The sequence below is a fragment of the Onychomys torridus genome, chromosome 4 (genome assembly GCF_903995425.1).
Source record: "Onychomys torridus chromosome 4, mOncTor1.1, whole genome shotgun sequence".
Taxonomy (NCBI): Eukaryota; Metazoa; Chordata; class Mammalia; order Rodentia; family Cricetidae; genus Onychomys; species Onychomys torridus.
This window is the reverse complement of record NC_050446.1, coordinates 29,831,055-29,854,920: the sequence shown is the minus strand read 5'-3', so window position 1 is coordinate 29,854,920 and position 23,866 is coordinate 29,831,055. Positions and strand designations below refer to the sequence as shown.

The window sequence follows — 23,866 nt, the reverse complement described above, 5'->3', positions numbered from 1 at the left end:
TGTGCGCGCGCGCACACACACACACACACACACACACAAGATAAATCTATCTAAAAAGTAAAAACATGGCTGGATATAGCTGGCATAGTGCTTGCCTAGTGTGTCCAAGGCCTGAGGTCCAATACCCAGTACCACAACTAAACAATTGAACACCCCAAACAGCAAAGGTCAAGTGTGCAGCTGACGTCTTCCCAGAGGTAACGGGTATCACTGAGGCCAGAGCAGTGTGGCCAACCATCTCATGTTCCACAATGTCCTTCAAGCCCGTTTACTACTGCCCTGCTTTCTCGAGTTGCACATTCACATACCTACTTAGTGAGGAAGCAGTTCAACATGGAAGGGCTAAAAGTCAAGAGTGGATGCAGTCATGGTGAATCCCTAACATTTTTAGCGATCCATCCCTTTGCTCAAGCCTACATCGAAGAGCAAGCTCTATGTGCTGAGCTGCAGATGCACAGCTTCAGTCCTACACGCAGCCTAGTGGAGACCAACACAGCCAAGGCAGGGGCCTCTTTGAACAGATGTCCAGACCACCAACAGAAGCTGCGGAGACGGGACAAGTCACCTGGACATTCAGTTCCTTGAAGTGCTGTAGCAAACTGCCTCAGAGTGGGTTGACTGCACAGAAATGTCTTACTTCAGAGTTCTGGAAAATGAAAGTTAAAATGAGAGCGTTAGCAAGGCCAGGCTCCCTTTCCTTTCTTCCTTCTGGCTTCTGAGATCTGCTGGCCATCTGTGATGTCCCTCAGCTTTTCCAGGTTTATACGTGGTGTTCACTCCAAGTCTCTCTTCTTGCAGAACAGAAACCACACTAGGTTAAGGCCCACCCTATGCCAGCATGGCTTCATCTTAACCAATTATACCTTTAACAAGCTGATTTCCAAATACGATCATAATCTTAGTTCCTGGGAGCTAAGGCTGGAACCTATATATTTCGGGGAACACAATGCTCTGTGGTCTAGTTTGTAAAACTAAAGGCTTAGGAGACTCAGCTCTTGACTTGTTTTTGTTCTGATTCTATTGTCAAAGTCTCTCACTTTGCTGAGTGTGGTGGCTCATGACTGTATTCTCAGCACTCAGAGAGCTGGAGCAGGAAGGTCAAGGGTTTGAAGCCACCCTGGTCTATGTAGTGAGATGCTGTAAATAAATAATTCATTGACTTACATATATATGTATGTATGTATATAAACCGCTCCTACAGGACTGGGAGGGTTTTAAGCACTACTGAAATACTTTAAATGGCTTAAGTAAACAGATTAACCTGTAACATAAACACAGAGCATAATACAAGTATGTGATTCACAAAGGCAGCTAGAGTCAACTTAAACGTAATGATTAGTAGTGTACTCTCAAAAGTGGGGTCTGAATTTTAAATTTCAGATGAATGGTAATTTGATTTTCCTTGGCTTACGTCAGTCAGCTACTGTGAGCTTCATTAGTCATAGCTTTGGACCTCTTCCCTCAAGGCTCTTTGTGCCTTGGAGGCGGGGCACTGCCCTCCCTTGGAAGGAAGCCACTTACAATGCAGTGTGCTGGTTCTCTCCTCTACCTGCTGAGCCTCCCCACACTGCCTTCACCCCAGCTTGGTTGTCCCACTCCTGACGCAAACCAGCAGCACCCTCCCATCCCTTTTCCTCTCTCCTCTGTGCCCCGCTTGCTCTGTGTTAGAGGGTGGACGTGCTGCTGTATAGCCAAAGGTGGCTGCTATTTACAGCACTGAGCTCCACAGTCAGGCCCTAAGCCTGTGTGCTCTTGTCCCATGACTCAAGAGGGCTTTGGCCAGAATGGCTTTCTGTCTGTTGCAAGTGTTCTGCCATTGTGGTGGCTGCCATGCTCTATTTTCCACGTGAGACAGAGAGAGATGAGAACAGAAACATTCCCTGAGCATCCTTATGGGGCAGGTACAACTCTCCTCCAAAGGCTGAAATCCAAAGCACAAAGCTGGTGGACTTAACTAAGTTGGCATCTCTGCAGAACCAGGCCACCCCCATGGTGGTCTGAATGAGAATGACTCCCATAGGCTCATTCATTTCAATGCTTGGTCTCCAGTGATTAGAACTGTATGGGAAGGATTAGGAGGCGTGGCCTTGGTAGAGGAGGTGTGTCACTGGGGAGTGAGCTTTTAAGGTTTCAAGAGCCCACACCATTTCCAATTAGCTCTCTGCCTCAGGTTGTATCTCAAGTTGTAAGCTCTGAGCTACTGCTCCAGCGGTATGCCTACCTTCCTGTTGTCGTACTTCATGCTCCACAGGTCATGACCCTCTGGAACTGTAAGCCCCTGATTAAATGCTCTCTTTCATAAATTGCTTGTGTTCTATCACAGCAGTAGAGAAGTAACTAAGATACCCCCAGACAGGTAGGCGATCGGACCCCTGTGATGAGACTTTTGACCACTGGGGTTCTGCCTTGGCTCTTTTGGTCTGCTGCAACCAATTATCACAGACTGGGTAGCTTGTAAATAAATTTATTTCTCATGCTTTTGAGGGCTGGGCTGTCCACTATCAAGCTGTCAGCAGCTTCAGTGGCTGCTGGAGGCCCATTCCTGATTAATAAAGGGCCATCTTTTTATGTAATGTCGCAAGGTAAAGACCCTCTCAGGCCTCTCCTGTTAGAGCACTGATCCTATGTGTGAAGACCTTAACTTCCCATCTCCAAATCATCTCAAAGTGAACTGGATTTCAAGTTATCAATTTAGGGAATACATAACTCTCAGACCATAACAATGTATCTCTGAGTTTAAGAGCCTAATAAACCCTTGAGCTAGGATGGTAGCTAGAGGGAGTTAAAAGCCAGGCGGCCTGACAGACAGATCCAGAAAAGGGCCAGCTCTCCTCACTCTCTCTTCATGAGACACCACAAATGGCTCTGGGCTCTGATGGTTGAAGGTTTGATGCTCAAAGGTTGTCCTGCACGTGCCCATTGCTTGTGAGGCACCAGATAAGCTGTTACGGAGATGTGGCAGAAACTCTGAGTTCAGATAGATAATTCTCACAGCTGATAGACAGGCATAGACAGGAAGCCTGGATTCAGAGACACCGGCTGGGAAGCCACATTGGTAATCCAGGTAAGACATCCTGATTGGTCTAAAACAAAACATAGAAGGAGGAGGAGGGATGAAGGAAGGAGGTGATATGAGAAAGTCCCAGCACTAGGTAGCACCTAGGTTTTTGCCAAATCTGCCAGGAGCAGTGACCGTATGAATATGGCAAGTGGAGGGGATTTGCAGTCAGGGTGAGGATGGGGAGAAGTAACTTCTTAAAGTCCCAAGCCAGCGCACGTATCAGACCCAGTTAACACGTTGTCAAAGATAGATTGCTGCTTGGGCCTGGTGGTACATTCATCTTAGCACTCAAAGAGGCTGAGGCAAGGGTTCAAGGCCAGCCTGAGCTACAAAGGGAAACCCTGTCTCAGAAATAAGCAAAACAACACCTAAACACTGCTGATCTTGAGACCACAGTTGAAATCCACAATCATACGGAATACAGAATAGTACAGGTAGGTTTGGATGTGACTTCTAGGAAGTATTTAGATAGGGATTGGTTTTGAAAATGGAGGAAAGCATTGTAGGTGGGTTAAATAGTGTGGGCAGTGCACAAATAAAAAGACAATGATCTGGCCTTTTGAGGGACAGATCCTGGTGGAGATGAGGTGTTGGGTTATAGCCACATCTCCATGCAGTACTCTCTGGCTTTGAGACTGTGTTTTGCTTGGATTATTATTTGGCTCTGGGAGAGACACTGTCTTAGAGTAGGTTTAGCTGGATGAGAGAGGAGTGGAGGTAAACATACTATTTATAAGCACAGAGCTGGCAAGATGGTCCAGTGAGTAAAGGCGCACTCTAACCAAGCCTGGTCCACTGACCTCAACCCCTAGGAGTCAGATAGTAGAAGGAGCAAACTGACTTCTCAAGTCATCATGGCACACAGGTGTGCTTATATACAGACCCACATGTACAAACAAGTGCAATGTTTCAAAATTAAAATAAAAGGACAGGCCTGAGGCTGTAGCTCAGTGGAGGGGCACACTTGCCTGTCACACACACCTGAGGCTGTAGCTCAGTGGAGGGGCACACTTGCCTGTCATGTACAGAGCACTTGACAGATTGTAAAAAAAAAAAAAGTTAAAAAAAAAATCCCTTCTAGGTTTGCCTTCCTCTTTGGTGGCTAGTCACATGGTAGATAGAGTCCAGGTGAAGGGACTGTTCTAGGAGCCTGTGTCTCACCCATATAAGGACCAAGCCAGGCATTGCCTTGGCCAGTGATATCTCTTGGCCAGTGACAAAGTCATTCCTCAATCCAAAACAGCTCCTTCTCAATATAAACCAGTAGCTGAAGTTGCTATAAGTACTTATGGGACAGGGTACAAGGATTATGATTCCTTAGATTGGCTACTTTGTGGCTATCATGATTGTGACATTCCTCAATGACAGAAGCCTGGAAGAGGCCTTCCCATCAGCATAGTCCATTCAGTAGCCTTGCTGAGGAGCCTGGAGGTTTTTGAGTATTCCAATATTGTCCAGACGATGGAGGTCTGTGCCACTTTCCAATCTGACTGAGAGATCAAGGTGACCCCAGTGTTTGAACATATAGACCAGGACCTATGGACATGTCTGGACAAGGCACCCCACCACTAGAGATCACTAAGGATCTGATGTGCATTTCTTTCACATGAATTGCATCATTTACTAGAAATGAACCCAACGAATGTTCTAGTGAAAAGTAGTGGGACAGTCGAGTTCACTGAATTTGGCCTAATCAGAATCTACAGCTACCAAATGGCCCTTATACAGTTAACATGGCTGTTACCATGCCACTGAAGTTCTGTGTTGGCTGTGTCTTTGCTTCTTTTGTGGAAACTCTGAAGCTGACCATTAGGCAGTCTTTGGTCTGATTAGACTGCGTCCAGAGGAGGACCGGCCTCCAAATATCCCTCTACCCAAAGCCTTTCCCCCTAGATGGCTTCAATTGTCAGTGCAGTCAGTGGTGGGAAGATTGTCTTAAGGTTTCTATTTCTGTGAAGAGAGACCATGACCACAGCAACTCTTAGAAAGGAAAACATTTAATTGGGGTGGCTTAAAGTTTCAGAAGTTTAGTCCATTGTCATCATGGTGGGACATGGTAGCATGCAGGCAGACATGGTGCTGGAGAAGGAGCTAAGATCTTGATCTGCAGGCAACAGGAAGGAGTCTGAGTGTCACACTGAAAGTAGCTTGAGCAAAGAAGACTCAAAACCCACCCCCACAGTAACACACTTCCCCCAACAAGGCCACACCTACTCCAACAAAGCCACACCTCCTAATAGTGCCAGTTCCTATAAGCTAATGGGGCCAGTTACATTCAAACTGCCACAAGGACTCTGAAACACAGCTGCTGTGGAAAATGCTGGCTTTTTTTTTTTCCAGAGCTGAGGACCAAACCCAGAGCCTTGCGCTTGCTAGGCAAGCGCTCTACCACTGAGCTAAATCCCCAACCCTGAAAATGCTGACTTTTAACCTACATGGGTAGATCTTTGCCTCGGCACTGAGATGCAGGTACTGACTTTGGATGGGTGGAATGCCTTAGATGGATTGGATATAATCAAAGATCTAAAAAGACTCTGTGCAGGTAAAGCAGCACTTCCCAATAATACTCTCTGATAAGGATCCTGATCTGGGCCCACAGGAAGCAGTAGTAAGGTGGCAAAGGGCATGAGATTCCATGATCCTTCCCATTTGGGAGTCTAGAGAAAGAGAAAACCAATCAAGTGAGCTGAGGTGGGGTAAGAGGAAGGACTTTGTATTCTGAGGATGTATTTTGCCTCTGGAAATATGGCATCAGTATAGAGTTACCTGTTCCTGAATGTGGGAAGGATTTTTGTTTGCTATTGTTGCTATTTGTTCTAAGAAGCAGAAGAATGGTACACACTGAGCAGGGTTCCAGGATTTGCTTTAGCTCTTCATTTTAGATTAGCACATGTCTATGGTGATTCAGTCTCATAGCTTCTTCTTGTTGCTTTTTCTCAATAGGTATCTTTCCTTGGGAAGTTAAGTACTGTCTTAGTCAACATGGCTTACTATTCTGAGACACAATAAACTCAGTGGCTCAAACAATAGAGATGTATTTCTTCTAGTTCAAGAGGTAGGAATCTAGGATCTGTCAGTGGGTCCAATGTTGGTCAAGAGCCTCCTCCTGGTTTATAGGTGGCCATCTTCCCACTGCATTCTTCCATAGTAGAGCAAATAGTTTCTAGGCTCTTTCTTCTTCTAAAATACTGTAATCTTGTCCTGAGGACCCAGAACTCTCACTAGCTCATCTACATTCAACTACCTCTCAAAACTCCATTTCCTGATATGCCATTAAGGGTTAGGGCTTCAAAATATGAGCTTGGAATATGATAGTTAATTTTCACCATTTCCTTGATGGATCTAGAATCACTGTGGGAACATACATTTGGATGTGTCTATGAAGGTGTTTCAGAAAGGTTTAAATTAGCCAGGGAAGGTCTACCCTGAGTATGGGTGGCACCAAGGCATGGACTAGGGTTCCAGACTAAACAAAAAAGAGAAAAAAAAGCTCAACACTTGCAGTCATAGCTCTCTCTTTTCTAAATGTGGACACAGTATGGCCAGTTGCCCCTCATTCTTGTCACCTATCATCTCTGCTGTAATAGGCTATATCTACTAGAACTGTGATCCGTGATGAACACTAGAACTGTGAATCATGAACACTAGAACTGTGAGCCATGATGAACACTAGAACTGTGAGCCATGATGAACACTAGAACTGTGAGCCATGATGAACACTAGAACTGTGAGCCATGATGAACACTAGAACTGTGAACCTTGATGAACACTAGAACTGTGAGCCATGATGAACACTAGAACTGTGAGCCATGAACACTAGAACTGTGAGCCATGATGAACACTAGAACTGTGAGCCTTGATGAACACTAGAACTGTGAGCTTTGATGAACACTAGAACTGTGAGCCATGATGAACACTAGAACTGTGAGCCATGATGAACACTAGAACTGTGAGCCATGATGAACACTAGAACTGTGAGCCATGATGAACACTAGAACTGTGAGCCTTGATGAACACTAGAACTGTGAGCCTTGATGAACACTAGAACTGTGAGCTGTGATGAACACTAGAACTGTGAGCTGTGATGAACACTAGAACTGTGTGTCATGATGAACACTAGAACTGTGATGAACACTAGAACTGTGAGCCATGAACACTAGAACTGTGAGCCTTGATGAACACTAGAACTGTGTGTCATGATGAACACTTGAACTGTGAGCTGTGATGAACACTAGAACTGTGTGTCATGATGAACACTTAAACTGTGAGTCATGATGAACACTTAAACTGTGAGTCGTGATGAATACTAGAACTTTGAGTCATGAACACTAGAACTGTGAACCATGAACGCTAGAACTGTGAGCCATAATGAACTGTTTCTTTTTTTATAAAATTTGTCTTCGAATTTTTAAAATTTTTGTATACATGTGTTTTACCTGCATATATGTCTGTGCACCATGTCTGTGCAGTGCTTGTGGAGACCAGAAAACAGACCCCATGGAACTTGAGTTATAGATGACTACTAGCTGCCATGTTCTAGGAGTTGAACCCAGGTTCTTTGGAAGATCAGCTAGTACTCTTAATCTCTTTGGCTCCAATGCACCTTTTTCTTTCTAAATACCTGCTTCGTGTCAGGTCTTAGGTAATAAGAATGTGAAAGTTAGCAAACACAGGGAGGCCCAGAAATATGCAGGCAATAGTAGATCTTCTTCCCTGAGAACTGTGTTCTCTTGGACATCTAAATTGGATTTGAATTCTACTCTTGGTTCCCCAGTCTCTAAAGCCTCAGGTCCACTTTTAGCTCAACTGCAATGATAGTCATTTGCTACCATGTAGAGTTTAAGAAAACGATGGATACCAAATGCTCCTGCCACTTACTAAACTCTTATAATGATTGAATGACTCACATATAACTAATCCAGAAATGTACTAATCATATACAAAGGCCTTTTGGAGACAATAAAAAAAAAAAGAAAGAAAGAAACAGAAACAGAAGATTCTCAAGTAAAAACTCACTCATTATTAATTAGCCCCAGGGATTCCAATTGCAACTCTCAGGTCCATTGACATTTTTTAGATATTTTTCTGTCCTGAGAAAATTTCCCCAAGTATTAATTAGCTATAAATATTTAAAGCATTACAGCTGAAGTAAAAATGAGAGTTCTATGTTTCTCAAATAAAATATATACTACTGCCTTGCAATGTGTAATGTAATGGTTTAAAGATGGTAAAAGCTATTTTCTTCTTAGAGGTCAAATTGGTCTTGTCTGAAAGTTACTAAATGTCAGTCCCAGCTATAAATTCATCCTGAGACTTGAGCTATGGAACATCTATTTATGGAGGATTAGCTGTGGTGCCTGTCACTCATCAGCCTCAGGCAGTGGTGAGGCCAAGTTCTGAAGCGAGCCTCCCTCCCAGGAAGCTATTTCATGCAATGGCAGAGCCAAGGTTCATGCAGTGCCCTCACTCGTCTTACACTTGAGGAAAACGGGTCTCAAAGCAGGGCAGTGACTTCCAAGAGAAACACCGTTAGTTGTGGAGTAAATGGCGTGTGGCTCAGACCTCAGGGAGCAGGAATTTGAGCTTCCTTCCCAGTCCTGGATGCCTTCTCTGTTCTGTGGAGCCCCAAGGATTTGAGTTCAGACCAGGGATACTTTGAAGTTACCAATCTGAATAAGAATCAAGGTAGAGAGAAACTCACGAAGCATGTGCTATAGGCCAAGCCTTGCTGATATTTCTTGGCGGGGTTGTTCCTTGCTGGACCAATTTTCAGAGGGTGAGGGTGAAGCAGAACCAGTAGGTTTCTTTGACAGTGAGTCTCAGCTTCTTGGAGTCATGACCGACAACGTGCCTACAAATGATGGGGGAGTTTCAGCCTTCAACTTTCCCGAAGTTGCCGACAATGGAACCTTCCTGTCAGACAACTAATGACACTAAGGTTCTCAAGAGCTCGTGCCAGGAAGGCCCATCTTAGTGCCCTGGCTTACTTAAGAGGAAAGGAAGCTAGGGGTTTATGGGACCAGACTGACTCCCATTTTGGAAAATGATATGTATTCTCATGTTTTACCAAGCCTCATGTCATGCTCACTCTGGACAGATGTCTACTGAGATAACTTCAAGGGAGCATCATGTGGGGTTTCAGTTTGGCTCTCCGATGGTCTGTTTCACTCATCGTCCAGGGTACAATCTTGATCCCCCCAAAGCACATCTTAGTCCACTGCAGATGAAAGAATTGACCCAGTTTTTCAGTGACCTCTAAGCACCTTGTGTTTTGTGGTCTAGCCAAACAGCCCATGATGAACTGGGTTTCAGGATAAGACCTGCAGTGCAGTTCTCAACTGGCTCTAGAAATCAGTGGAATAACTGTCCACTATTTATCTGCCAATATTTGGTATCATTAAACTTTCAACCTCAGATATTGAATGATGAAAAGTTAATGTAAACAAATGTGTTCCTCTTTGTTTTCTTCCTTGAGAAAACAATCCATTTTTGGTCCCAAATGCTTTTAGTAACAGTGGTGGGGAAATGCGTTAGATATTCAAACTCTGACAAGAGACTTGGTTAACTCCATACTGCTCATTACTGTGGTGATATTTTAATTGTGCTGAAATGTGATTCTTATTTGTATGTTAATAAATAAAGTTTGCCTGGAGATCAGAGGTCATAGCGAGCCAGGAACAGAAGTCAGGTGGTGGTAGCCCATGCCCTTAATCCGATCACATGGCAGGCAGAGTCTCTGTGTAGTCAAGGACATAACCAAGTGTGGTGACACATGCCTTTAATCATAGTACCAACCATAGAGACCTGGAGGTCTGCATAGACAGGCAGTGATGAAGAAGTCATGTGACTGGGCTTAGAGCCAATGAGAAGGCAGAACAGTAAAGCAATAAAAGTGCAGGTTAGGCAGGAAGAAGCTCTCTAGTGTGTGCGAAATTATGGCTTGGTGGTAACCTAAAGGGTAATCAGTGGCTCTTTGCTAATTCTCTGATCTCTTCGGCTATTACCCCTGTATTTGGCTCTGTGTTTTTCCTTTACTAAGACTGTTTAGAATTTCGTCTATACATTACTCCACAAAAATCACTCATGAGTATTTTTTAAAAGAATTATTTGGATCCCAGATGGCCGACAACACACAGACATAGTCTGCTAGAATCTCCTGGAAGATAGCAAGGGAAGCTGGATAACAGCTATCAGGTGAGTGATGGCCAAAACTCTGTAGAACAATAGTAAAGTGAAACGGGAAACTTTAAAGTCTTAACAAGAAAAAGAGATTGTCATAGAGAGATTGGCATGTCTGGGAGCTTCTTAGACCCCAGTGGGAGTGAGGGACTGGAGCCATACTTGAGATGGCTTCAGAACATGAGGACTGTCATCTCAGTTACAGACATTTTCAAGACAGTGAATAAAAGCAGGAAGTGGGAGAGAGATAAAAGTGGTGGAGAGACTCCGGGAAGGCCCTGTCTGCTCAGTGTTCAATCCGAGAAAGCAGCAAGAGTTCATCTTTAAAAGACCCCAGCTGCGTGCATCAGCAGCTTTGTGGGCCCAGGCCCTCCATGAATCTTACTCTCAGGAAGTTCAGAGTGAGGGTCATTGGATTATGTGCTGAAACTTGGACGGTACACAGTTTATGGGGGGAGAACCTGGATCAGACCCGTGTGGCACTCAGTGAGGCCTAGTTGGAGCCTGCAGGAGAACACAGACACAGTTCCAAGTGGTACACAGCTGCAGACATTAGCCACTGGACTCCAGAAGGACCTCTCAGAGGTGTGACCACCATCCGTGACTTGAGCCTTGAAGTGACAGCACAGAAAAGTGGCAGGCATCTGGAAGCTGGGGAGGGATGTTGAGAGAGGAGACCGCAGCAAGCAGGTGATGCTGCATTCAGACTCTGCACCCCCACCCACCTCTGACCTCTGCAGCTACCCCTCCCTTAATTCCCGGTGTCAGTTTAGCAGACAAGGGCTGTCCTGCTCACTTCTCATCCTATCTCTCCCCGCTCCTTTCTCTCTATTCTTTCCTTTTCCAGCTTCCTTTCGGTGGACATTCTGAAGAACACAAGGCAGCCTGATGTGGTAGTTTAAATGCAATTAACCCCCATAATCTCATAGGAAGTGGCACTATTAGGAGGTGTGGCCTTGTTGGAGGAAGTATGTCACTGTGGGGGTTGACTTTGAAGTTTCCTATGCTTAGGATACCACCCAGTATGTTGTTGCCTGCAAGATATAGGACTCTCAGCTCCAGCGCTGTCTATCTACCGCTATGCTCCCCACCATGATGATAATAGGCTAAACCTGTGAAACTGTAAGTGAGCCACCCCAATTAAATGTTTTCCTTATAAGAGTGGCTGTGGTCATGATGTCTCTTCACAGCAACAGAAACCCTAACCAATACACCTGGTGTATAGCATCTCTGTCTCTGCCTCCTGAGACCTGATGAGTTAGTCTATTGAATTTCCTTACCTCTCTTTCATTCCACCTTTAGCCCAAACTGCCTCACTGACCTCCCTGTCTTTATTATTCACCACTTATATTTGCTTTTCCCTCTTTTACTGTTTTCTCCATCAACCAAATACTAACAACTGGCCTTGCTCTTTTTCTACATCCACAGAACCTATTGTCTTAGTACACACCATGTCCATTTGCTTCTCTTAATGACTGGAATTTGAAGAGTATGTGTTTACTATTTTAGTGGCATCCTTCAATAGTAATTGTTTTTCAGACAGTATTTTACCTTTAGGGGAATTTGGGGAGCTAAGTCTGCTGCCCTGAATACCACTCTAGAGAGAAAAACAGTACCTGAACCATACCTAGAATTCAGCCCTTCCTGAAGATTGCAAACACTTCTATTGAAGGAATAAGGGTGATTAGACAACATAACCCCAGATGGACAAGTCTTGACATGCAAACAAAGAAACACGAAACACCAGGCAACGTGACTCCTCCAAAATGACTAATTCCCCCAGTAATGATCTTCAACAAGAATGAGTTCAATGAAAATCCCAAAGAACTCAAAAAAGTTTATAACTGTGTTCAAAGAAATAAAAGAAAGGAAAAGTAAATTCCTGAGGAAATTCTGAGAGAACACAAACAACTGTGTGAAGTAATGAAGTCAGTACTGAATACAGAAATGAATTTCAATAAAGAGAAATACTGAAACAAACAAACTGAAAAATTCAGAATGTCAAAGAGCTATGTGAAAAGTCTCACTAATAGAGTGAATCACGGGAAAGTCAGAATTGTTGTGGAATATGATTTCAAGATGTGTTACATTTGTTTATGCTGTTGAACATTTGTTTAATGATGCAAAGACATGTTGCATTCTTTTATGTTGCATTTGTTTAACTCTATGAAGCTGTGTTACTGTGCTTGTCTAAAACACCTGATTGGTCTAATAAAGAGCTGAACAGCCAGGCAGGAGAAAGGATAGGATGGTTGGCAGGCAGAGAGAATAAAGAGGAGGAGAAACCTGGGAGAAAAGGATCTAGGAGCAGGATAAGGAGGAAGACTCCAGGGGCCAGCCACTCAGCTACACAGCAAGCCACAGAGTATGAAGTAAAGAAAGATATACAGAAAGAGGGAAATGGTAGATGAGATAATTTAAGAAAAGCTGGCTAGAAATAAGCCAAGTTAAGGCTGGGTATTTATAAGTAAGAATAAGCTTCTGTGTGATTTATTCGGGAGCTGGGTGTCCCCAAAGAGCAAAGAGTAGAAAAACAGCCAACTACACAGATTACTGGGACTTAAAAACAAGGTAGAGAACTATGAATGTTCAGTAAATGGCAAAGATAGATTAGTGAGGTGTATAAACAGAACTTGCAAGAAATAAAGAACACCATGAAGAAACAAAAAGTAGAATCATCAGTAGAAAATATTTTTCAATAAAACCATAGTAAAAATTAGCCAAATCTAGAGAAAGATATTCCCATCCAGGTACAGGTGGCACTTAAAACACAAAACAGACAAGACCAAAAAAGAGCCTCCCCACACCATATTATAGTTAGCACACTAAATATAAAGAACAAATAATATATTTTGAAAGCTAAAAAAACGTATGTAAAGGCAGGCATATTAGGATAACAAAATATTTCTTAAAGAAACTTAAAAAAATCAGCAGATCCTGGAATGATGTATTTCAATCCCTGACTACCAACCCATACTCCTATACCCAGAAAAACATCCATCATGACTGAAAGAGAACAAAAAATGTCCTATGACAAAAACAGACTAAAAGATTTCCTAGCCCTATGGAAGATTATGAAAGAATCCCTTGGGGTGAGCAGATGGATAAACATAACCACAAGGTTACAGAAAGGAATAAAGAACACTGGCATTAGAACAGTAGTTAAGCAACTGAGAAATGGGAAAACTTCAAATGCCACAAAAAGCAATAACATGACAGGAATTAATAGACACTTTTCAATAATAACTCTGAACATTAATGTCTAAATTCTTCAACCAAAAGCTACAGGCTAACAGATTGGGTTGAAAGCAAACTAACAAGGCAGGAACGATCTATCTGTTGCCTGCAAAGGCATTTTACCTTCAAAGACAGACACAACCTTAAAGTCAAAGAAAGAGGTGTTGGGCAAAAGGATGAAGGAAACAAGCAGATATCACTGTTCTAATACCTGAAAAATCAAATTAAAACCAGCATTACTTAGATGAGCTAAAGAAGGCTACTTCTTACTATTTATTAAAACATCCTATCAACAGGGCATTTTCATTTAAATATATATATACCAAATGTTGGTGCACATTGACCCCAACACATTAATAGTAGGTGACATTGATCCTAAACTATCAGCAATAGAAAAGCCTTCTGAACAAAAACTATAGAAGTACCTGAGTCAAATTACATCACAGATCAAGTGTTAACATTCTTCCTAATCACTATAGAATATGATTCTATATAAATTCTTCTCAGTATAGAATTTTCCCTTAAATAGATATTATAGTAAGATACAGACCAAGTCTCAACAAATACAGGAATATTGAAGTACTTACATTCTGACTGAAATGAAACAAAACCAGAAATTAATAGCAAAAGTTGTTGTAGAATATTCCTTTACACTGTGTGAAGATATGTCACTATGATCAGTTTAATAAAGAGCTAAAAGACCAATAGCTAGGCAGGAATTTCAGGGCAGAGAGAATGCTTGGAAGAAGGGCAGAGAGCGCAGACAGAGGCAGAATAAGTTGGACACACAAAATGGGATAGAGATAAAAGCCACATGGACCAAGATTAATAAAAATATGAGTTAATTTAAGTTGTAAAAGCTAGTTAGGAACAGGCCTAAGCTATTGGCCAAGCTTTCATAATTATTGTCTCTGTGTCATGATTACAGAGCTAACTGGTAGAACACAGACAGAAAAAATCTAGCTATAAAAAGTAACTACAAAAAAATACACAAAATTGTGGAGATTGGACATACTATTGAGTAATAAATGAGTGATAAAAGAAATTAAGAAGGAAATAAGAAGCCCCAGAATAGAATTAAAATAAATACAACATAGCAAAACCTTCTATTCATGGAATACAATGAAAGCAGTCCTAAGGAGAAAGTTAATAGCTGGAAATGTCTACATTTAAAAAAATTAGAGAGAGGGAGCCTCCAGGGACTTCCAAAAGAAGAGAGGCCTTTTCTGTTGCTCTTGCTTACCTAGAACCAGATGGTAAGACCATACTGCTAGGTCAGAGCCAGAAGCTTCCTTCCCACTGAGTAGTACTGGAAGGTGTGATGCAGGCTGCTAGGGGAAAGAGGCCATAACAAATATTCTTACATAACTGTGGACTGTGTGCTATAATTCTGACCTGCCAGACAGGATGTGCCCATTGGTGCAAGAGTGGCATGTCTGTATGAGGAGGTGGGTTGTAACCAACTGCTTTTTGGTTGCATTTGAGGTTCACTCTCTAGGAGGCAATATGTACTTGGTACTGTGTATCTGGTCAAAAGCCTATGGTTGGGGAATTCATAGGACCTAGAGGGGAACTTATTACTGATGTTTTGCTAAATGAATGTGTAGCCAAACTGCCATTCAAATAGTTATGTTTATACCCTTAGACTAGTACTGCTCTCAGCCTTACTCCAAGAAGCTTCTTTTCGAAGTGAGCAATGGTTCAATGCAGAAACTGTCGACTGGTCAAAGTCACCACTGAGTTGAGTGCTCATTCCTGAATGACATATCTCTATCACCATGTCCAAGGCCCAGGGAACATCACAAAAGCGGAGGTAAAAGCACCTAAGAGGCAAAGGCTGGGAGGGAATGCCATGAAACACTGTCTTCTGGTTATGGTATGACTATCATGAATACTCAGTAGTGGTGGCTACTTGCACAGACTTGCATGCTCACAGATGAAGGTATGTACAGGAATGAAAGTAAGGGGTCATCATGAATAGGATAGGGCTAGAAGAAGGCAATGGGGAAGCCATAATACATTGTATGAATGTATGGAATTATTTTCAAATTAAATCAAATTCAAAATATTAGAGAGATCGCAAATAAATTGCTTAGCACCGTAGAATTTGGTTAGACGGCAACAAGCCAACACTTAAATCAGTAGAAGGAAAGAAATCATCAAGATGAATATAGGAATTACTGAACTGGAAATAATACATACAAGAGTCAATGAAAAAAGAGTTGGTTCTTTGAAAGGATAAGTAAGATTGAAAAACTCTCAGCCAAATTAATCAAACAAAAGATAAGAGACTCAAATTAATAAAATTGGAGATGTAAAGAGGTATATTATGATAGATATCAATGAAATTCAGAAAATCATTGGGGCATGACTTGGAGACTTATATTCCACTAAATTGGAGAATATAAAAGGAAATGAATTACTTTCCAGATGCATATGGCTGACTCAAATTGAATGAGATAAACAATTTATTTAGATCTATCACAAGGAATGAAATTGAAGCAGTGACTTTAAGTTTTCCTGACTAAAAACCCTCCAGACCCTGATGAATTCACTCTGAATTCTACCTGACCCTCAGTGAAGAACTAATGATGATTTTCATACTACTTCATAACATAGAAAAGGAGGGATTCTGCCAAATTCTTTCACAAAGTCAGTAATACCACAGACCAGAGCCAAATAAACTAAAAAAGTGAGATGGAGGGAGAGGGGGACAGGGAGGGGAGACAATAAATTATAGACCAATCTCCCTGATGAAAATAGATGCAAAACTTCTTAATAAAATACTTGCAAATTTAATTCAAGTATACATTAAAAATCACTCATAATGATTACATTTGCTCCATTCCAGAGATGCATAGATGGTTCAACATGTAAAAATCATTGTAAGACATCACACGAACAGACTCAAGGACAGAAACCACATGGTTATCTTTGCAAAGATACCAAAAATACACGGAAGAAAAGGCAGCTTCTTCAATGCTGAAAAAACTTTTTGACAAAATCCAATATATTTTCATGATAAAATCCCCGAAGATACAAGAAATAGAAAGTGCAGAGCTCAACATAATAAAAGCTATATATGGCAAACCTATAGCCATCATTATACTAAATGGGAGAACTCAAAGCATTTTGACCAAAATCAGAAAAAAAGATAATGGTTTCCACTTTCTCTAGTCTTAATATAGTACTGGAAGTCTTGGCTGGAGCATGTAGACAAGTGAAGTGAACAAAAGGATTGCAAGTCATGAAGGAAGAAGGCAAAACATCTCTAGTCATAGAAGTATAATTCTATACATAAATGACCATAGAGACTACACCAGAAGGTATAATTCTATATATAAATGACCATAGCAAATATACTAGAAGGTATAATTATATACATAAACAACCTTAGAGAATAAACTGGGAGGTGTAATTCTATACATAAATGACCATAGAGACTAGATCAGAACACTCATATATCTGTTTCTGCAATATAACAGGAGACAGAATCAGGATACAGAAATCAGCACCTTGCCTATATACTGATGACAAACACGCTTTCCAGAAATAAGATATGGACTCCTATGTACAGTTGCCTAAAAAATACCTTGGAATAAATTTAACAAGGAAGTGAAAAGCCCCTACAATGAAAACCGAAACATCAAAGAAAGAAAGTTAAGAACACAGAAAGATGGGACGACCTCCCAGGCACGCAGATCAGAACAATTAGGATTGCGAAGTGGTGGGTGTTCCAAAAGCAATCTATACATGCACTGCAGTTCCCAGCCAAATCCCAATGTCATTTGTCATAGAAATGGAAAAACAATCTAAAAATTTTACAGAAGCATGAATGAAACTGGATAGCCAAACTGATCCTGAGGGAAAAGAATGATATTAGACACATCACCAAACTTGGTTCGAAGTTATGCTACAGAGACACAGTAACACATCTAGCATGGTGAGGGCGCAAAACCAGCTGTGGGCCAATTAAATAGAATAAGGATTCAGAAACAAATCTACATAGCTACAGCCATGTGGTTTTTTTTTTTTTTTTTTTTACAAAGACCCACTGGAGGATAGGCAGCCTCTTTAATAAATGGCTCCAGGAAAGCCATAAATCCATAGGTAGTGACTGTAACTAGGTTCCTAACTCTCACCTGCACAAAAATCAACTCCAAATTGATCAAAGGCCTTTATGTAAGACTGAAAACTCTGAAACAGTTAGGAAAAAGATATGAAAAGACACTTCAAGATATAGGCACACTCTGAATATGACTCCAGTCATGTAGGAAATAATGCCAGAGACTGCCAATGAAATTAGAAATTAGAAAGCTTCTGCATACTGGGAAACAGTTAAATAAGTAAAGAGATGGACTATAGAAATGGAGATCTTTGCTAGCTGTATATCTCATGTAGGGTTAGTATCTGGAATAACACACACACACACACACACACACACCAACTAAATAATAAGAAGTCAAAGAACCAAATTAATAAATGGACTAACAAAGTGAACAGAAAGATAACAATGCTAATGGCCAATAAATGTATGAAAAATGTTCAATTATGACAGCATTGAGATTCGAAATCCCCAGCTATGGGAGTGAGAGAACAAATCGCATATGCTGGTGAAAATGTGGAGAAAAGGGAACCTTTCCACCTTGGTGCTGAGGACAGAAACTGGGCCAGCCATTGTAAAAACAAGAATAGAGGTCCTTCAGAAAACTAGAACTAGACCTATGTATGACCCAGCGGTACCTCTCCTGGCTGTTTACCAAAGAACTCCGACTGAGCAGCATACCACAGGGACACCTGCACATTAGTGCCACATGCAGCACTATGACAAGTCCTAAGCTATGGAGCCAACCCAGGCACCCAGCAACGGAGGGATGGATAAAGAACATGTGGTGGATGTGCATGATGAAATCTTTTATTATTATTATTATTATTATTATTATTATTATTATTATTATTATGTGTTTTAATTTTATACATCAGCCATGGGTTCCCCTGTCCTCCCCCCTCCCGCCCCCACCCCCACCTTTCCCCCATCCCCTCCCCTCCATTCCCATCTACTCCAGGACCAACACACCCCTGGGGATTCATTTAAACCTGGTGGATTCAGTACAGGTAGGTCCAGTCCCCGCCTTCCAGGATGAGCAGTGTCCCTGTGTAAGCCCAAGGTTCCAAACAGCCAGCTCATGCACTAAGGACAGGTCCCGGTCCCACAGCCTGGATGCCTCCCAAACAGTTCAAGCTATTCAATTGTCTCACTTATCCAGAGAGCCTGATCTAGCTGGGGCCTCCACAGCCGTTGGTTCATAATTCATGTGCTTCCATTCGAATGGCTATTTGTCCCTGTGCTTTTCCAATCTTGGATTCAACAATTCACACTCTTGCAGTCCCTCCTCTTTCTCAACAGTTGGACACCTGGAGCTCCACCTGAGGCCTGGCTGAGGATCTCTGCATCTACTTCCATCAGTTATTGGATGAGAGTTCCAAGACGACTGTTAGGGTGTTTAGTCATCTTATCACCAGACTAGGTCAGATCAGGCTTTCTCTCAACCATTGCCAGCAGTCTACAGAGGATATATCATTGTGGATTTCTGGGGACCTCTCGAGCACTCTGCCTATTCCTGTTCTCATGTGGTCTTCATTTAGCATGATGAAATCTTGACATCTGTAAAGAAGACTGACATTCTATCATTTGTAGGGAAATGGATGCAACTGGATATAATCATCATATTGCATCAGAAACACAATGTATGTTTTCTCTCATGTGTGGTTCCCGAATTTTATAGAGAGACATAACATATATGTGCATATGACATGAAAGCAGAATGACATTTTTTAGGGCTACAAAGAGGACTAATAGTGAGCAAGAGGGAAGAGAAAAGGCAATATGTGGGGGCAATGCATATTGCCAATATACAATATATACTTGTATGAAAATGTCCTTATGTGACACAGTACTTGTTAATGAGTAATTTGTGTTGAAAAACTTAAAAAGAGCTATTCTTCCTCCGTTCTCACTATTAACATTATTTTGTCTAACAAAATTTACTCTGGCATTGTAAAAAGATCTTATGTAATTCCATCTCCTCCACACAGGCTTGTTATAAGTAGTATGACAGCTTCTGACTCTAATAGCAGCCCGTATGAAAATTTTAAACATGCGTGCACATATAATTGATAGCCAGGCATGGTAGCTCACATCATGGTAGCCCTTGAGAGGCTAAGACAGGAAGATTGCCCTGAGTTCAAGGCCATCCTGGACTACATAGTACATTCCAGCCCAGCTTAGTCTACAGCGACAAATCCTGTCTCAAGTACATAAAAAGTTGAGTGTAGGGGTACATGCCTTCAATCCCAACACTGAAGAGGTGGAGATGAGGATCAGGAGTTTAAGTCATCCTCGATTGCATAGGAAGTTTGAGGCTAGCCTTGACCTTTTGTCTCAACTTTTTTCATCTCAGTTAGAGGCATCTTATATATTACAAATTCAGTGCCTGCCTATTTCTTGCTATTTACCAAGATACATGTTTAATTTTCAAACACTAGTATTCATTTTTGATGACAAAGTAGTTTTGATATATTCAAACTAATACCTGGGAAAATCACTGTCCAACAGACCCATTCATACGTGTTTGTAAGTGTGTGTGTGTGTGTGTGTGTGTGTGTGTGTGTGTGTGTGTGTGCATATTAATTGCATATATATGATTTAATTTGTGTGTGAGGAACAGAGGTTAGAGGTACTGCCTATGCGGTTAGTTCACAAGCCACACAAGAAAATGGGCTTTTCTGGTTTACATTTACATCTCATAATGGAAACTCATTAGGAGTCATCACTTTAAGGTTCTAAACATCATTTGCAAAATCTGGTTGGAGGGCTAGAGAGATGCTTGGCATTTAGGAGACTGGAGTTTGAATCCTGGCACCCGTGTCAGGAAGCTCACAACTGCCTGTAACTCAAGCTCCAGGATACTTAAGACCCTCTTCTGGTCTCTGGAGGCACCTACACATACAAGGCGTGCACACACACACACACACACACACATCTTTAAAATGTGAACATGTATGGTTAGAGATGGGCAGTAAGCCCTGATAAGTTCTGATCTTTATTATAACAATGAGAACTGTGCAGCCTGGTGAGATGACTCAGCAGCAGGTAAAGGCACTTGCCATCACACTGACTGACTCCCCGAATTTGACCCTCAGGACTCACAGAATGGATGGAGAGTTGTCCTCTGACCTCTACATGTACACCATATCACATACATGCCACAGATTACACATGCATATAAAATAAATAAAGGTAATAAACGTAAATACTGTGGATTGAAAGCAAGTGGGTGGAAAGCGATTTGGGACTTGATTGAGTGGGAAAGAATAAACATGAACAAGATGTCCCTTGGCTATTCTGATGTAAGGATAGAGATCAAGGGACATGGAACTTAAAAGTCAGGGCTCTGTAAATAATAAAACATAATGAAAGAGCTCACTTACAAGATAATGTCCAAATCTCATGACAACTGGACACAGGAGAAAAGGAAACTAGACATGAGCTCCAGAGTCCAGAAGGAGGAGGTAGAAATACTTAGAAGGAAGAGTGGGCTGTACTGGGAAGACAGACTGCATTCAACACAGCCTTTGAAGAGCATAGGACTGACTCAGAGAAAGCTCTTAACTGTTAACAGAGCTGTGTGTTCCCACCTGTCTCCCTGCTGTGCTCTTTAATCTGCGTGTCTCATGAGTGAATGTGTGTAAATGCGTGCTGTATAATGGTGTTTGGATGGATTTTCGCTTTGCTAATGTCTGGCTGACTCACAGCTTATATGCCATAAACTACAATAGCAATCTGCCTGTGTCAGATGCAGCAGCCTGCGGCTTGGCTGAGTGGGTGGCATCTCTAGTGTGATACTTCACAGCAGCTGCTTACAAAACCTAAATCACATTAACCTCCCTTCCCCAAGCATGCCACACACACCTTCCACCCCAACACTACTAAGGCCACCACTGTCCATCATCCCAGAATGTTCTTCCCCATCTCATTTCCAGCTGTCAAAGTCCTATCTAAAATTCCCTTAGAATCTAGTTCTATGCTGTGGATTCAACTTGGATGCTCCTCTTAGTATCAGTGTTTGACCTTTCTGAAGATCATGATATCCAGTTGGAGCTTCCGGCTTGCCCCTGTACAAGCTGGAAAGCCCGGTCTGCCTTTGACCATACTTGGGGACAGTCCCAGCTCCTGGCTGGCACATCATCATCCCTCGCCTAAGGTCTATAAAGCCTCTTACTTTAGCTTGGGGTGTGACTACTCTGGCCTTGTTCTCTCTGAGAGCAGTAAACCTGCCCAGAAGTTGCTTTGTTCTCAGTTGGCCTGTTGTTATACTTGTAATTTGGCTTGATCCAGCTTACTGCATCATCTGGGAAACTTATTATCTGAAGAAAAAAAAAACATATCACATGACAGTTAATAATAGCAATAAATAGAAAATCAGTATCAGTAAATACAACAAGGAACTTGATAAATAGTACTTACAAGAAATTCCACACAAAATCTCATTCACAAAGACAACAAAAATGCCACAGTACTTAGGAAGGTGAGTATGGTAAGTGACGCATAGCTGTAATTCCAGCGCTTGGAAGGCTGAGGCAGGAGGATTGCTATCAATTTAAGGTCAACCTGCCCTACATAGTGGATTCTAGGACAACCTGAGATATAGAGTGAGACTCTCTAGTAATAAAAACAGAAAGGAAAAATTAGTTGAAATAAAGAGCTAGAAATGTACTCATATTAACATGTAAGATGTATGTGAAGAAATTAAAACTGATAATGGGTGTAAAAAGGGATCTGGGTGGGAGATTAGTTTAAAAGTAATTCCTACTCTCCAAAAAATAACAGGTAGACTCTGTACTGTTACTTTTTAGATGCAAGTATCTGAGAGTTCCTGCCCTGCAATATCAAAGCACACTCAAGCCTTCTGCAGCCAGGAAGAGGGGACAATTGGGGCTAGAGCCTGCACTTTCCATGGGAGTTGAAAATTGGAAGGAGTTGCTGTTCCAGAAAGACATGGTCAAGCCACAGAATGAAAGCTTCATTGTTGTTCAAACCTTAGATGATCTTTTAATAAAAACCCCAGAGCCAGATATCAGGGTGAAAACTGAAAATCAGAGAAGCAGAAGAGCCAACTACTAGTTCTTACCTCTATGAAATCATCAGCCGAAAGGGAGTTCCTATTTCCTCACACTTTAAATACCTTTAATTGCCCATATATCACTTCCTGGGATTAAAGCAAAGCCTTGAGATCTCAAGTGCTGGGATTAAAGGTGTGTGCCACCACTGCCTGGCCTCTATGTCTAATCTAGTGGCTGGCTCTGTCCTCTGATCCTTGGGCAAGGTTATTAGGGTACACAGTGTATCACCACACCTCATGGTGTCAGTGCCGAGGTGGACAGATGGGCTGGTGGGAGGACAGCAAGCCCAGAAGGAGCTTATGCAGATGAGGGCCGGGGCAACCTCAGCCAGAGGGGAAGGAAGATGTTCAAAACACAATACAGGGCCCATCAGTGGAGAAAATAAGATGAACATATACCTCATGCCACATCATGTTAATTTGCAGGTGGGTGAAAAATTTCAGTGTGGAAGGTGAAACTCTAAGCCTTTTGGAAGAAGATATGAAAGCATCTTCATGATTGCAGGTACAGAGTATTCTTACTAAAAGCACTGGTCACAAAGAGAACACTGGCGACAATGATAACATGGTGTAAAGAACTCAAACGTAGATGTGAAAATAATGAGCAGGCAAGAGGTGGAGGAAGCTGTGAACCACCTTTGTAATAGACAATTTAGTGTCCAGGAGAGACTTACAGATCAACAGAAAAAGGCTCAACAATTCAGCAGGAACTCGGGGAAGAGTCTTTAGCTGACATGTGTCTAACCATAGAAACAAAACACCTCGATGACTAAGAAAGCAACTGAGAGGGTGGGCTGGGGTGATCAGTGGCGGGGCACTAGCCTAGCAGGCATGAAGTTCTGGGTTCAACCCCACAATGCCATGTATATGGAAGAGGAAGGGAGTGAGAAAGGGAGGGAGGAGTTCAATTATTCAGTCTCATGAGGTTTCGTAGACGTGCAGTTAAAATGGGAGGTTTTTCTATTACCCATCCGTCAGGAAGCGGAGCTTTGGGAAGCCAATTTTAAATAGAGGCAGGTGAAAAGTGTGTTCGGCTGATGGGGTTGTAAAGTGTTGCCGACACTTTGAAAAATAAATGACTGAGAAAATTAAAGACAAGCATACTCAACAACTGTTAAACTCTATGTCCACTTGTATGCTCCAGTGAGTCTGTGATCTACAGGTCTGAAGAGCACCAGAACAGGCTGTCCCCAAACATGTCACTCTG

The 23,866-nt window shown here is 42.0% G+C and overlaps 1 pseudogene; it reads left to right on the top strand.

Moving 5' to 3' along the window:
- The first annotated feature begins 333 nt into the window (after nt 1-333).
- LOC118581743 lies at nt 334-5,000 on the top strand (annotated as a pseudogene).
- The last annotated feature ends 18,866 nt before the right edge of the window (nt 5,001-23,866 follow it).